Genomic DNA, 14,586 nt, shown 5'->3' with positions numbered 1-14,586 from the left:
ACTGGACAGACCCTTAAGAAATGCTGCGGACAGACTGTCTCAGATTAGAAAGAGGGGAAAAGAACCCGAGATGACATGTTTGAGAAACCCATGAACACTTCAGCAGTCACAGAGACAGAGCAAAGAGCTAGGTGGCTGACCTTGTCACAGAATATGGACATGGACAGGGAGAGTTGCTGGGAAATGATGGAGCATGATCTCAGCACCATGCAGGAAATGCTGCGGATCATGCGGGACCAGGCAGACATGCTCTGGCGGCTTGTGGAGCTTCAGGAGGAGCAGAGGCAGGAGAGAGTCCTGCTGCAGCCCCTCCATAATGCTCCTCAACCGAGTGCTTTTCCCCCCTCCCCCGGCCTCTCTCCCAAGAGGTCTCAGAGGAGATTGTCCAGGCTGCAGTACGTGCTCTCCGCCACCCTAGTGGAGGTGATCAGAAAGCTTTGGTGGCCACACTGACTGCTGGCCAGCAAGCTACCACCCTCCCCCTTGAGACAGTGAATGAACCCTCCCCCCCAACCATCCCCCATGATTTGAATGTTAAGAAATAAAGTTTTGCATCATTCAAAAATGTTTCTTTATTAAAACATATCTTGTTCAGGAGGGATTTGGTAGGCACAGATATCGTGGGGGTGGGGGATGGTTTCACCAAAGGCAAACAACATACAGGAACAGAAATCAGTCCTGCATCTCATTGCAGAACCTGGTTTTCAAAGCTTCCCTAATGCAAAGCGCTCCACAGTTAGCTCTCAGCGTAGTGCTGGCATCTGGCTGCTCATAATTGGCAACCAGTCTTTCTGCCTCCACAGCCCAACCCTGAGGGAACCTTTCCCCCTTTGCTTCACACACATTATGAAGAACATAGCACACAGATATCACAGAAGGGAGGTACTTCTCACTCATGTCCAGCCTAGTCAGGAGACTCCTCCATCTACCCTTTAAATGCCCAAAGGCACATTCTACAACCATTCTGCAACTGCTTAACCTCTTATTAAAACACTCCTTGTCGCTGTCAAGGTGACCGGTGTATGGCTCATTAGCCAAGGGAGCAAGGGGTAAGCAGGATCCTCCAGGATCACTATGGGCATTTCCACACCCCCGATATGAATTTTTTGCATCTTAGAGAACAGCCCCGAGTTATGAAATACACAAGCGTCGTTGCACCTTCCCAGACCACCCCACAAAGATGTCTGTGAAACGACCCCTGTGATCCACAAGCCCCTGCAGGACCATGGAACAGTACCCCTTGTGGTTTATGTACTCGGTCGCTAGGTGTGCAGGCGCTAAGATGGGGATGTGCGTCCCATCAATGGCCCCCCCACAGTTTGGGAAGCCCATCATGGCAAGCCCCTCCACTATGTCCCAAAGTCACTACCCTTCGTAGCAGAAGTCTATTTATGGCACTGCACACTTGTTTCACGGCTATGCCCACTGTAGATTTATCAACTCCGAATTGATTCCCCACCGAGCGGTAACAGTCGGGAGTTGCCAGCTTCCAGAGAGCAATAGCGACTCTCTTCTCCACCGTCATAGCTTGTTTCAAAGGAGTGTTCATGCGCTTCAGGGACGGTGCCTGAGCACAGTTCAAGGAAAGTTGCCTTTCGTATACAAAAGTTTTGCAGCCACTGATCATCATCCCACAGCTGCATAACGATGCGGTCCCACCAGTCTGTGCTTGTTTCCCTGCACCAGAACCTGCGCTCCATGGACTGCAGATGACACGTTACAGCCTGCAGCAATTGGGAATTTTTCTGCTCGATGGCTTGTAGCAGGGCAGCCTCAGTGGCATCGGTGTACTGTCTTCTTCACCTTCTTGCTCTATTTCTAAAATAATCGATGATAAGCCGCGATGTATTTGTCACACTCACAATTATAGTGCAGAGTTGAGCTGGCTCCATGTGTCTGCAGCATGGCGATCACGGGGAGTAAAAAAACAGTGCAAAAATACTTTTCCTGTTTGTTTGTGGGGGGGAAGAAGGGGCGGAAGCACCGTTGCATCCTGGGACGATGACACTTGTCCCAACAGCCACTGTGGCTAGTTGCACTGTGGGATAGCTACCCACACTGCACTACTTTCTAATTCGAATTAAGGCTGGTCAGTCTGAACGCAAGAGACCAGCGCAAACACCGTAATGTGTACACTCTGCTGCGATTTCTAAAAATCGCCTGCTGGAAGTCGAATTAAACAAAGTTGACTTCCCACGGCAGTGTAGACATAGCCTTAGCTTTAGGCACATGCTTAAGTCCCACTGAATTAAGCTGCTTTATTGAACAGAGATGGATGTCAGCGTATCCGTAAATGCTTTGTGGAAATGGCCCAAGTTCCCTTGATTTCACTGGAACCATGCTGATGTTAAGCACTACTTCAAGTAGTGCTTTCAGGTGTTTCGTCTTGACTCACACTAGTAGCATGGTGGATAAATGGAGGAATTATTCTGAGTCGTTTTAACAGCAAAATGAAGTTCCAAATGAGACAAGTTGCTAGTTACACAATTCCATGCCCCGAAACAAGTGTCTGTACCCTCCATGTAAATCACTAAAGAGAGCCTGAGAATAATTTATCAAGTTTAAAAGAAGTTAACAGGGTATCTTGGGAAAACAAAAAGATAGGGTTTATTTATTTTTTAAACACACACACACGTGCTTTATATATAAATATGTCACAGAGAAAGTTATTTTAAAATAAAATGCCCATTTCACCATCAATTTCTTTAATACCAAAAAAGCAGCTCATAAATAAATTGCATGAACACTTCTGTACTGGCAATAAATTGAGAATAATTGACCTTGTCCTAGCAAAGGATGAGTATATCTTTAGATCCTAAGTGCTCTGAATGGCTATGAACAGACTTAAAGTACTGAGCAACAACAAACTAAGCACAGCAAGCACTGTGCATTTCACAGAGTATTAAATAGCTGAGGTTCACAGAAGCAGATTCTTATTCTTTCTTATGTTGGTCTTATGTTGTTTAATTGCTAAAAGCATAGGCCTTATAATATCAGACTTTGCTCCTAATATCTTTACTTTCTCTTTTCCCTAATTATATATCTTATTATCCAAAACCTACTGCGTATTATCCTGGAGCACCTGTGATAACACTCTTGGGACTATGAATGAACCTGATTATTCGAGGGATTGACAGTCTTGTTCTTTGCAGATGTTTCCCTTTTAATGCAAGTAAAAAATGGTTATGTACCTTCCCATAACTGTTGTTCTTCAAGATGTGTTCAACACGTCCATTCTACTGTAGGTGTATATGCACCTTGTGCACAGTTGTTGGAGATTTTTCCCTCCCCAGTTACCATCAGGGCAGCGTGAGTGCCCTCTGGTGCCTTGTGCCACTGTACGCAGAGCTGCAGCTCTGCACACATGAGGGGGGAGCTCCCTGCCCCCCGCTCGTTTAACCGTTCTATTTCTATGTTCTATTTTTAGAACGTTTAAACAGATTAATAATTAAAGGAATTTTTACATCCCTAGTACCAACTAGTTCATTAGTTCCCAAGCTGCCTTGAACGCTTTGGGAGTAGACTGTACCACCAAAGGCTCCTGACCCTGCAGAACCAGGAGTTGTATCTGTCCTGGAAGCAATCTCAATGGGCCTTCCTAGGTTTTGGAGTCAGCAATTTCTCTTTGCAGGGTGATTGTGTCTGGGAGTGTTCTTTGCAGCACCCAGATCTTGCAGGCTCCGGTACTGAGTCCTTTGAAGACTTACAAAGTCTTTTCTTTCGTACCAGTGATGCTGGTTTGCCCAAAGATTCAGATAGAGTGGGTGGAGCACTCCTGACTGACTCGGACGTGCTTGGTATCCATTCAGAGTAGGATGAAGTGCAGACTCCATGAGCAAATATTTTGATCCTGGCTACCCTGTCCTTTTTTGAACAGGCCTTGAACCCTCTACAAATTTGACATTTGTCATCTATGTGGCCTTCCCCCAGTCATTTCAAGCAGCTGGGGTGGGGTTTGTTGGTTGGCATTGGCTTGCCACAAGTGTGACAGGCCTTAAAGCTGGGAGATAGCAACATGAGTGCAGTACTGGGCCCACTACCCAAACGGTCAACGAAGCGTGGTCTACACTAAGAACTAGACTAAAATTATTCTGATTTGTAACTATATACAAGAAACAGTACTCTACCTGACAGGAACTATATACAAAGGTGAGGGAGGATTTTTTGAAACGCAAAGATCACAGCTTCAACAAATGTCACTGGTGGTAGGAAGAAACTGAGGGAGTTCGGGGGGCAGCATGGCCTTTTATACCTGCATGGGAATAATCTCTGAAAACTGTGCCCAAGGCGCATACCTGCCTACAGTGGAATGGACATGTGCAATCACTCAAAAAATAACTCCCATTGAATGCTCATGAGAAGATCAAGGAGAGAACATACTCCTAGGAGTAACTGAAATAAGGGGAATCATTTTGTTTCTTTGGGTATGGGGTCTCATCCTCAAACGTGCCCTGATGTCCAGTAATGAACTATTCTGAAGTGGGCACAACATGTTCTTCCCTTCCAAATACAAAGTGTCCAAATATGTACTGTCTAATGTGATGGGTTGAGTAAAGGTCAAAAAGTACATGGCTAATCTCAGAGATGACAGAAAACCACCTCTGGAGTCTAATAACTCTAAAATAAAACTTCACTGGCATTCATTAGCTGCCTTTTCTCTATTAATAGGCCATATTTTTCTCATGATATTTTATATTTATGTATAATCAAATGTCCTATGTTAATACTAGAAGAATAAGTAAAATATATATATATATATACATATAGTAAGATCAGAAGCCTAGACTAAAATTTAGCATTTTCATTCTGACTATCTGTTTTCAGTTGCTTGTAACTCACGATTCAGGCTGGGTCTGCACAGCCTCATGCATTTGTAATAGAGGATCCAATGCGAGACAGAGAACTAAGCCCCAATCCTATAAATCAGTCAATGTGGGCAGACCCCATGCTCTCATGGAGCCCCACTGACTTTTGTGGGCTTCAGTTAGCATATAGGAGTCTGACCATGTGAAGCAGCTTGCATAACTGGGACCTAAAATAGTAATCAAGTGGGGTAAGGTTTTAGGGTAACAGCTTTTAGTTTGTAACAGATTATGGCCTGGATTCAGCAAGGTACTTGAATATGTGTCTAACTTTAAGAACATGAAAACTCTCTCATACCTGAAGTTAGGCATATGTAATTAAGTATCTTGTTGAATCAAGGTCTAGGTCTCCAAATGAGGGAAAAAAGCACCTAAACACATGTTGAAGTACATCCTGAGCAAAACACTTACACATGTTTAACATTAAACCTCTGTTTAAGTGCCACTGTGTTCCATTGGATTTAAGCACAGGTTTAAATGCTTTGTTAAATCGGGGTCTAAATGAACAAAGGGCCTGAATCATAGCTAACTGAAGTCAATGGAAACACTCCAAATCAAATTCAGTATACTTAGGATCAGGCCGAAAATGCATTAACAATAGCACTAGGGTGACCACCTTTTCAAAAGGCAATAGTGGGACACATGCAGGAGACCCATCCCTATATGGCCTCGCCCCCTGCCCCTCCTCTTCTTCCTGAGATTCTGCCCCTGTTCCTCCTCTTCCCCCTGAAGTCTCACCCCCTGGCCAGGCCAGAAGCCAAACCAGGCTGTGTAAAGAGCTGGCCAGGAGCCCAGACCCTGTGAGACTATTCTACCTGCCCTGGGCGGGACAGCAGGGTGCCTGAGAGCAACCCCCGGTCTGTGTCCCTCCCCCCCCAGGGTGTGCCGTGTAGGGCAGAGAGAGGGTCCAGGGCTCCCCATGGAGGCCTTGGTTCCATGGGAGACTCTTACTACTGCCCAGAGGGTGAGGCCTCAGCAGGAAGAGGAGCAGGGTTGGGGCCTCATGGCAAGGGGAAGCTAAGGCCCACATCAGCCCCGCCTCCCCCAGGGAAGAGGCTGGCACCACCCCTGAGGCCCAGGCAGGCACAGCACTGCAGGGAATCCAAGACAAATGCTGTTCCAGAGTTACTGAGCCCAGGACCGGGACTTGAACTCTGCATTTCAGGACTGTCCTGCCCAATTCATGATACATAGTCACCCTAAATAGTACCTAATAATAAATTATAAATGGCCCTGAAAATGAGTGTAATGAATATGCTATTTCATAAATGTTTTTGCCCTCATAGTTGTCAATGACTATTACAAAATATATTTGTAACTGAAGATATTTTAAAGATAAAAATTAGATCGACAGTGGCCACTCTAAAGGCTGTCATGATATAAATACATATAGAAAGAAACGTTTTGTAAAAGAACAATTTGAAAAATTATTAGCTTGGAGCCAAACCATGAAACCTTTATGGACAGTTATTCAGAGAGGGAGCTCCAATGACTTCACTATTTGAAGAGGTTTGCAATCTTTCTCAGTCAGAGCAAATGTCACATGATGGTGCTCTCATGATATAAATTAGGCCTCAGTTTTAGGTAATCAGTTTTACTTCAAAGGGGGGGGGGAATCCACTATGGGGAGGGGACAAAAGTTTTTTTTAGATAGTTACATGCTTGTCTGTAGTGCATTCGTAGATTACTGGCTGTGGAATAGCCCTGCTGGACTATCACCAATGTAAAAAAATAGTGCCTATAGCACTGCAATCAACACTAACAAACATTTAAAAAGTAAGTGTGAGTTTCTCACTCATTGCTTTCATCATCAGAAAAATAGAATTCATTTCCTTGAGGGGAAAAGAAAACTTTAGTCGCTTAAAATTTCTGATTCTCTTACTACACGTGACAGAAGAATTTCTTCAGGCTAAATGCTTATTAATTTAAGAATGGAAAATTTTACAGGCTTTAGGATAGATTACGCCACACCACAGAACAGGAATTAACATGAGAAGTTACACATTACTTCAGCCAAGTGATTTCTATCTCGCCTTTTCACCATTCTTTTTTTTTTAAACATTGTAATAACTTTTTAAGACACACACACAGAGTGACTGATAACTGTTTTTTCAAACAACACTATGTCATGACATTGGGGAACAGGAGTCTTTATATTTTATATAGCTCTGTTTCCTCTTTTTCTGAAGCCACATAAGTTCTCATTTCAGCCAAACTCTTCCCCATTCCCCACAAATAAAGAATAGAATAAAAATTTAAATGGAAGTGGCAAGGAATGTCTGTTCATATTATCCTGTCAGAAAATGATCGTCAGACTGTTGAAGGCTCTGACACAGTGCCTATTTTCAATCAACCGTGTGCTGATCTCGGAGAAGGATCACAAAAGATTCAAGAACTACTTTCAATATTTTTTTCACTGTACCCTTATTTGCCCAATAAAGACATTTCTTTCAGGCTATATAGTAACTCAGCACGCCAAAGGCAAAGCTTAAAGTAGGCTTGAGACAGAGGCCATGGTCTGATTTAGCCATGAATTAGGTGGAAAACTTTTGAGATCTCAGTATGTCAGCAAAGTGATTTGCTGCTCTGATAAGTAGCTGTGACTGGAGTATTTCTCATTTTTCGGGACATTTTGGACTAAATTTTCCTCTCACTTATGCAGGCAAAACTCCCATTTAAGTCAATTGGAGTTATGCCAGCATCCCTGAGGGCAGAAATTGGCCCTGAATGTGTAAATGTGAAGTAAAATCCATTTGTCAGAGTCTATCTTCTTTTTTTAAATATTAGCCTCCACACCCTTTTATATAGATACATTTTTTACCTTCAATCTCCCTGCAGAGAACTGGTCACCCCAATGAGCGATTGTCTATGGTAAAATTATGTCAGTTTCATGACAATTATAAATCTGTAGGATGTCAGAAGTTGTTTCCCAGGAAACATCAGGAAAAGGGATCAGACAGAGTTTTGGAAACCTGCTTTGAAGAATTGCTTAAAATCAGCAAGAAGGCCCATCTTTATTTATAGAATATCAATAAATAGACAATGTCGTAGACACTATTATAGAGGAATCTACTGTGTATGGGAACAATGTGGGACAAACAGTTAAAAAGTTAAGTGATAGGAAGTGAATTATAATTTTATCACATTTTAAAGAAAAAATTGTCCCTTTAGGAGCCGACTCTACAATGTAAGCCCAGGGTTAGTGGGACTCGATTCAACTAACCTGGGGTTAGCAAGCCCAGTGGTAGAGTGTCTACACTAAATGTCAAACCTAGGTTAAAATTTTTTAGGCTCCAATGTGAGGCTCTGGTGTCCCACACTGCAGCACACAGACCTGAGTAAAACCAACCATATTCCAGACTCCCTAGTGCCCTCCCAAAATGTGGCTGCTCTAGCCCTTTGATAATGATGCATTGTGGGAAAACTTGACTGTACATCCTGCACATTACAGGAAGTTTGAACAGCTTGCCAACACATCCTACCGAGCAGTCATTTTGGCCAGTGTGCTCCTAGCAACTGGCAGTATGGAAGAGGCACCTTCTGAAGGACTTATCTTGCTTGAGCTTTCACTCCTGTGTCAAGAAATAGGCAGAGATGCCAGCAGTGTTCAAACATATAGTGACTGAACAGCACATCTATGAGTGGAGTGGGCTGGTCAGCTACCCAGCTGGAAAATATACCATGCCCAGAATTGGACTATCTATCTGTAGTTCCTGCTACAGGAAAAGTCTGCAGCTATCAGCACCCGGGATTGGGTCAGAATTCGTGAGGATTCAGGATGCATCAACAGGATGCTGCATGAGCTTCCACGTGGCTTCGCCTGTTATGACTGCATGAAAACACACAGAACTCCACAGCCATCCTCCTAACCCTTCTCCCTCCACATTCCAGCACTTTCTGGACAAAATTTCAAACCCCATTTCAGTCATGTTTGGGACAAACAGTTTTGTCACCTATGAACTACATTTAACTGAAATGGACTAGATTTATAAATGAAGCACATTTCCACAGTTCACAGTTTCCATGAAGTTCATTGCGCCATTGAGCAGCTGCACAGCAGCGTACTGACAGGCACGGCAATGTCAGGTTAGTATATGTAACACACAGGAAAGCCCTAGCAAAAAATCTGCATCTTTCCCCTAAAAATTCACTTTCAAGGCACTTTCATGGGTTGTATTCCCCGTCGCCATTTTGAAATCCACATGGTGGCGGTGCGAGGGGGCGAGGAGATGCCAAGGTGCTGGTGTACAATCTACCATTAGCGGATACAAGCTGCTAGCTGGGGCTTCTAACAACTTTTGCATTGGTCCATAGAATGGAAATCCCACTCGTTCCTGTACTATTAAACATTAAAAAGAAGCCAGAAACTTACCAAGCTGTGAGGTAGCTTCTGTCCCTTCCGTGTCTGCTGTAGGCTTCACGGCAGGCTGCTCCTCGGGGAGGGGCAGGCTGAAAAAAGCTCCTCCAAGTACAGTCCCAGGATGTGCTGCTGCTGCTGCAGCTCCTTCTGTGGCAATGCCTCTTCTGGGACCAGTTTCAGCAACAGAGTCACCACGTTGGCATTACTTGGTGCCCGCTGCTGGCTCCCATCAGTCCCCATGCTGGATTCTAGGTCCAGCAAGTCACCATCCCAGCTGACCATCAGGCACCACTGTTAGCTCCATGCTTGGCACAATACCAACCACCTAGTCAAATTCCTCATAAAACAGGAATGTTGTCGGGCAGTTGCCTGAGCTGCAGCTCTGGTCCCTGGCTTCCCTGAACTCTGTCTTGAGCCATTTAATTTGCTCCCTGCACTGGCCACCAGTCTGGAAATTTCCAAAGCTTCCAGCTTCTTCACTATTTGCTGGTATGCATGGTCACTCCTGGTACTCTCACTAAAGTCCCCTGTATTGCTGGCTTGGCACCAGAAAGTCACCATAATCTGGCTAGGCTCCTGTGACTATGAAGCAGTGCGTGTTACAAAGGACTTCTTCTGTCAGTTTCCCTTGCAAAGAAAGAAGGTTCTCTGAAGGTGTGCCTGCAGCTCACAGCCAGAACACAATGGGAGGGATAAATGCTGACCAGCTAAGCTGCTACACTACAACAAGTGGGGGGGAGCTGCTTCCTGTTTCCCTGGATTTGACTGGTGATTCATAGGATAGAGAGAAAAAAGGAAGCTGGCCAATGGGATTGTGGGATACCTTTGACAGACTCCTAGGTCCCGAGTCTGAGGGAGCTGGGTCTTCACTGCAAAGTAATAGGGCTTGTATCCTAAGTCCCTGCTTGACTTGGGCTCAAACCCAACACCCCACAGGGTCCCATGGATCTGAGCCTGAGTCTGAAAGATTTGTGTGTCGATGAAATGGGTGGGGGTTTGAGCTCAAGCCTGAGTTTGACCCTGGGCTAACATGGCAGTGTAGCATACCCACAGTATATATTCAATTTTCCAAACTATATTCCCTTGAAAGAAAGGCTGAAAACCTCTTCTTCTTACATTTGATGTTGATTCAGGTGTATTTGTTTATTGCACAGATCTTTCACAGTAGGAGGAGTCCATATAAATAGCCTGATTTTCAGAAGTGCTAAGCTCTCAGGAGGCTCAGGCCACTTATTTAGGAACCCAAATATGGACTTAGGCACCTAGCTTTAGGCTCATGTTTCTAAAGTCTTGGCCCATGTAAAAGAAAGAAACATACACCATCACCTAGGTGCTTTTTAGGACGTGCCACTGGAGAGAAGCTCCAGCTCTGCAGTATTCATCCGAATTCTGTTCTAAGCCAGGCCCATCATCCTCGTACCCAGGTGCCTTGCAGAGCAAAACAATACCAGATTATTTACAATTTCAGTGAGATTTGGGCACCCCATTCCCACAGAGGTCTTTGAAAATCCCATAATAACTGAATAGGGAGCCAATTCCAGGGCAAAACATCTCACACCATATCACCCCCTTCTCCATAAAAATGTGTGAATGGGTAAACGGGAATACAAAAAGTTCACAACTGTGAAGCTGCAGAAGGGGTATCAGATGCTTGGTGAGGGAGCAGGCATATGGTATCCTCAGGCTGTGGAGCTTGAGGATTTCTCGATCCCATCCCTATGCACCACAAGGATGGAGTGTCTGGGACCTTCCCTGTCCACCTCCCTCACTTATTAGCAGCAAAGGCAGTTCAGTTGCTAGGTTGCCATTGGCTCACACCTCCTCATCTCAAAAGGAGGCAGATGTGTAGACTGAAAGTTAATGCTCCTCTGAGCAGTATTAACATCAAACTATTTGTTACAGGAAAGCCAGTGGATTTCAGGGAAAATCATGTTGCCTAGAGAAGCAACTCCCTTGTTCTGGTCTCAAAACACACAGAAATGTACATGGAAATATCACAAGCTAGAACCTCAAATCTATCTAACTGTGCACATAGATTAGCTGACTAACACCATGTCCCTATCACATTACTCTCATCTTTCCTTCCTCCCCCCCAACCTCCAGGTACTAACTCACTCATTGTATTCTGTCCTAAATTAGACTGTAAGTTCTCAGGGCAGGAACTGTCACCCAGTCTGTGTTTGTGCAGCATGTAGCGAAACAGGATTGCGGCCTCTGGGTGCTACTGAAATAAAAATAAATAAATAATGCCACATAGACGCTGCTGCCCTCCATCTTCAACTTCTGGGCCCCATTCACACAATTTAGTGCACATTTTCTTCCCTGGGTGGTGCTGATGGGAGGGGAGCATTTGGCCTCTGCTTCAGACAATCCTGATTTTGTATTAGACAGCAGAATTGCATTTCACCACTTATGCAGCCAGTTCAGTTGACATAAACAATCAGAATAGGGAGTTCTATTCCCTTCTCTAAAGCAAAGTTATAGGGAAGGTGTCAAATTAAACACAATTTTCTTCCTACAATGGAAAAAATGTATTTTGGCATGAGGGCTACAAGTAACCCACCCCAATCCTGGACTCTTGGTACAACTTCACCTGATAGAAATAGATCAAATCAGCACCTTACCTGAATTTCTCTTTATAATGGCATCACAAAACAAATCACACCCACACCCCCTTATAAGGAGCAGCAAAAGAAAGAAGAATCAACTTCATGACACATCTCTTGATTATTGTTGATTGACTAATTAAAATGCAATAGAGCAGATAAAAAGTGCATAGATGATTTGTAGGACGTAATGTAAAGAGCAATCAAAGCCACTCAGTGGGGCTTAGCAGGTATGAAATGGCAGTATCTAATTCTGCAAATTTGAAAGAGTTATTGCATAATGTAAACATTATTGCTTTGCACACTTTAATGGAAACTGGCTGCCTTTGGGATGAATACCAGGCACACCTATTGTGAGTACAACATAATCAGGAAAACATTCACTGTGTATTAAAAGAATGGCCACCTCATCAACAGAGGCTAAAACAACCTCCTTTTTACAAGTTACTATGACACCACGAAGTAATAGGATGACAGGTGTTGCATTACAATTTTATAATGGCATGAACTTGCATTTACACAGACAAAACCTACATATTTCCTTTGATATTACAGCAGACACCTGCAACTTGTTAATGTAAGGACCTTTATTAAGCAAGTGTAAATTTAGTAATGTCTGTAGATTTATAAAATCCTGTTTACTTGTTCTGCAATTTGGAATAAATGGATCTGGAATGCTATAACTATTCTTTCCAAGAAAATGAAAACATAATGATCACATATCTCATATGAATATGCCTTCAGATATTGCTGTGCTATAAATCAATGTGTGTGTCTCCCCTGTACTTAGGCTAAAAAAGTTTAGAGATTTTTAGTACTTAGATTTAATGCACTCCCAAAGCATATGTCTTTGTATCACTAACCTGCCAGCTAGCTTCCCGTCGCAGCCCTTTTATCCAGTCTTCTTCCAAGTCCTTATTCTCTCTCGTGGATGTTTCATCCATAGCTGATGCAGCTTGCACAAACTCGATTGGCCACTGGCTGTTACACTATCTTTGCATGCCTTTACCAAGGCAGCAGCAAGTGCAGTTCAGAGGCAGACTGTCATGAAGAAAATGTCACACCACAGGATGGGGGGTTTGGACAGGAAGAATCCACGTGTGAAAAGATTTGGAAAAGTGTGACTACGCTCTGACATGTGCCACCTGCTCCAGTGAATGCAGAGGTACAGCCAGGGAGTTCACAATACAATATAATGAAAAAGCTTTGGTAAAATAGCCCTAATTAGATGTCAAGTATATTATTGGTGATGATAATGAAAATATTTTCACACACCTCCCCAAAATATTATTTCTTATACTGTAATAGTGCTCATTTGTGTCATTATAATTAAGAGTATATCAATGGAGTGGATTCAAGCACAGACTACACAACCAACTACAGTCTGTTTTTAAAAATACATATATACTTCAATGTATCTGTTTCAAAAATGCTTCATGAATTAATCAGTAGCCAATAAGCATGAATAATAATATGGGCCATTTTGATAGAAATGGGCTCATTACCATAATGGCTGCTGAGCCATTTCAGACCCCAAGTTCAGCAATGCAGAAATGTGTACTACAGGACGCATATATTTCTACCCAACAGCAGAAAGATTAGTCCCTCTCTAAAACCGATCAATAAAAGTCACTTGGGCCTTCTCTTTGTGCCTAAAGATGCCCGTCACACAGACTCTACATGGCAAATGTGTTCTCAAGACTTTCTTTATGACATTTTTCATCACTCCTTGACCTAGCAGAAGCCCTACTCAGAGGGAGTTCAGCATCTACACTAATCTTCAAGGAGAGACTGACATTTGTGCCACACTGCAAAAAATTAGGAGCACTGGTTCCCTAGTGTATTGTTTTGTTCACTAGAGGCTAGCTGAGATCACCAAACTCATTGCACTCAGAAAATCAAAGCAGATTTCAACTGGTTGTAAGTGAAAATCAAACCATGGCTCCTCTGAACTATTCAACCCAAAACAAATCAAAGAGTAATTTTGTTTTTGTGCCTACTTGTTATAGTTAAAGGGACACTGTCGTGTTTAAAATTATACACACACACACACACACACACACGTAAAGAAACAAACATCCTAGTGTAAACAACATTTAAGATTATTAAAACTGAAAGACTGTTTAAAAGCCTGCTTACTTTTAAGGTTCATAGCTTTTGCACTCTGCACTGACAATGAAAATAAACAAGTCAGTTTCATTTTTGTTTATGGTCATTTTCACTTTGGGACTGGTAGGTGCTCCCACAGTGCTGTAAAGTGTGGAGTGCAAACTCTGCACAGAGGTTTTTAAATACAAACAAAAACCACTTCTCTTGTTTTTTTTTTTTATTTTGGGGAAACATTTCTATTGCTCTTAGGTTGTACTAATATTTGTTTTCACAAATTCTTACCTTTGGATCTTACACAACCCGACAACATTCCTAATATAAATCTGTATCTGACATTTTACATTCAGGGCAGACCTATACATACATCATGTATCTAAAGTACAATTCTACTCCTCAGCTCAGAATTTTTTTAATGTTGCTAAAGTAATCAAAAGATTTTTGTGTGGACTATAAAGCAATATTCTTTGGGGCATTCAGTTTGACTTTAGAACTTGGGTTACGTAACAAGAGCAAACGTGACCACCAGATTCTATTACACATATGGATATTTTATTTTTAGATCAAGTGAGCATGATGTAAACCAATACGAACACAGGAAGTATTCAGATGCTTTCACAGACACAAAGAGCTATATCAGGCAAGCAACAAA

The 14,586-nt window shown here is 42.9% G+C and overlaps 1 protein-coding gene across 1 annotated transcript in view; it reads right to left on the bottom strand.

Moving 5' to 3' along the window:
- PPARGC1A (PPARG coactivator 1 alpha) overlaps positions 1–12,747 on the bottom strand; it is a 203,812-nt gene extending 191,065 nt beyond the window's left edge. The window contains exon 1 of the mRNA XM_067562570.1: positions 12,692–12,747. The gene's annotated coding sequence lies outside the window, so the exon portion shown is untranslated. The remainder of the gene's footprint in view (positions 1–12,691) is intronic.
- Positions 12,748–14,586: the final 1,839 nt, after the last annotated feature.

The sequence above is a fragment of the Emydura macquarii genome, unplaced genomic scaffold, assembly GCF_026122565.2.
Source record: "Emydura macquarii macquarii isolate MOO-44397 ecotype Brisbane River unplaced genomic scaffold, CSIRO-AGI_Emac_v2 contig_2448, whole genome shotgun sequence".
Classification (NCBI taxonomy): Eukaryota; Metazoa; Chordata; order Testudines; family Chelidae; genus Emydura; species Emydura macquarii.
The sequence above is the reverse complement of the archived record's forward strand: the minus strand, read 5'-3'. Positions and strand labels throughout refer to the sequence as shown.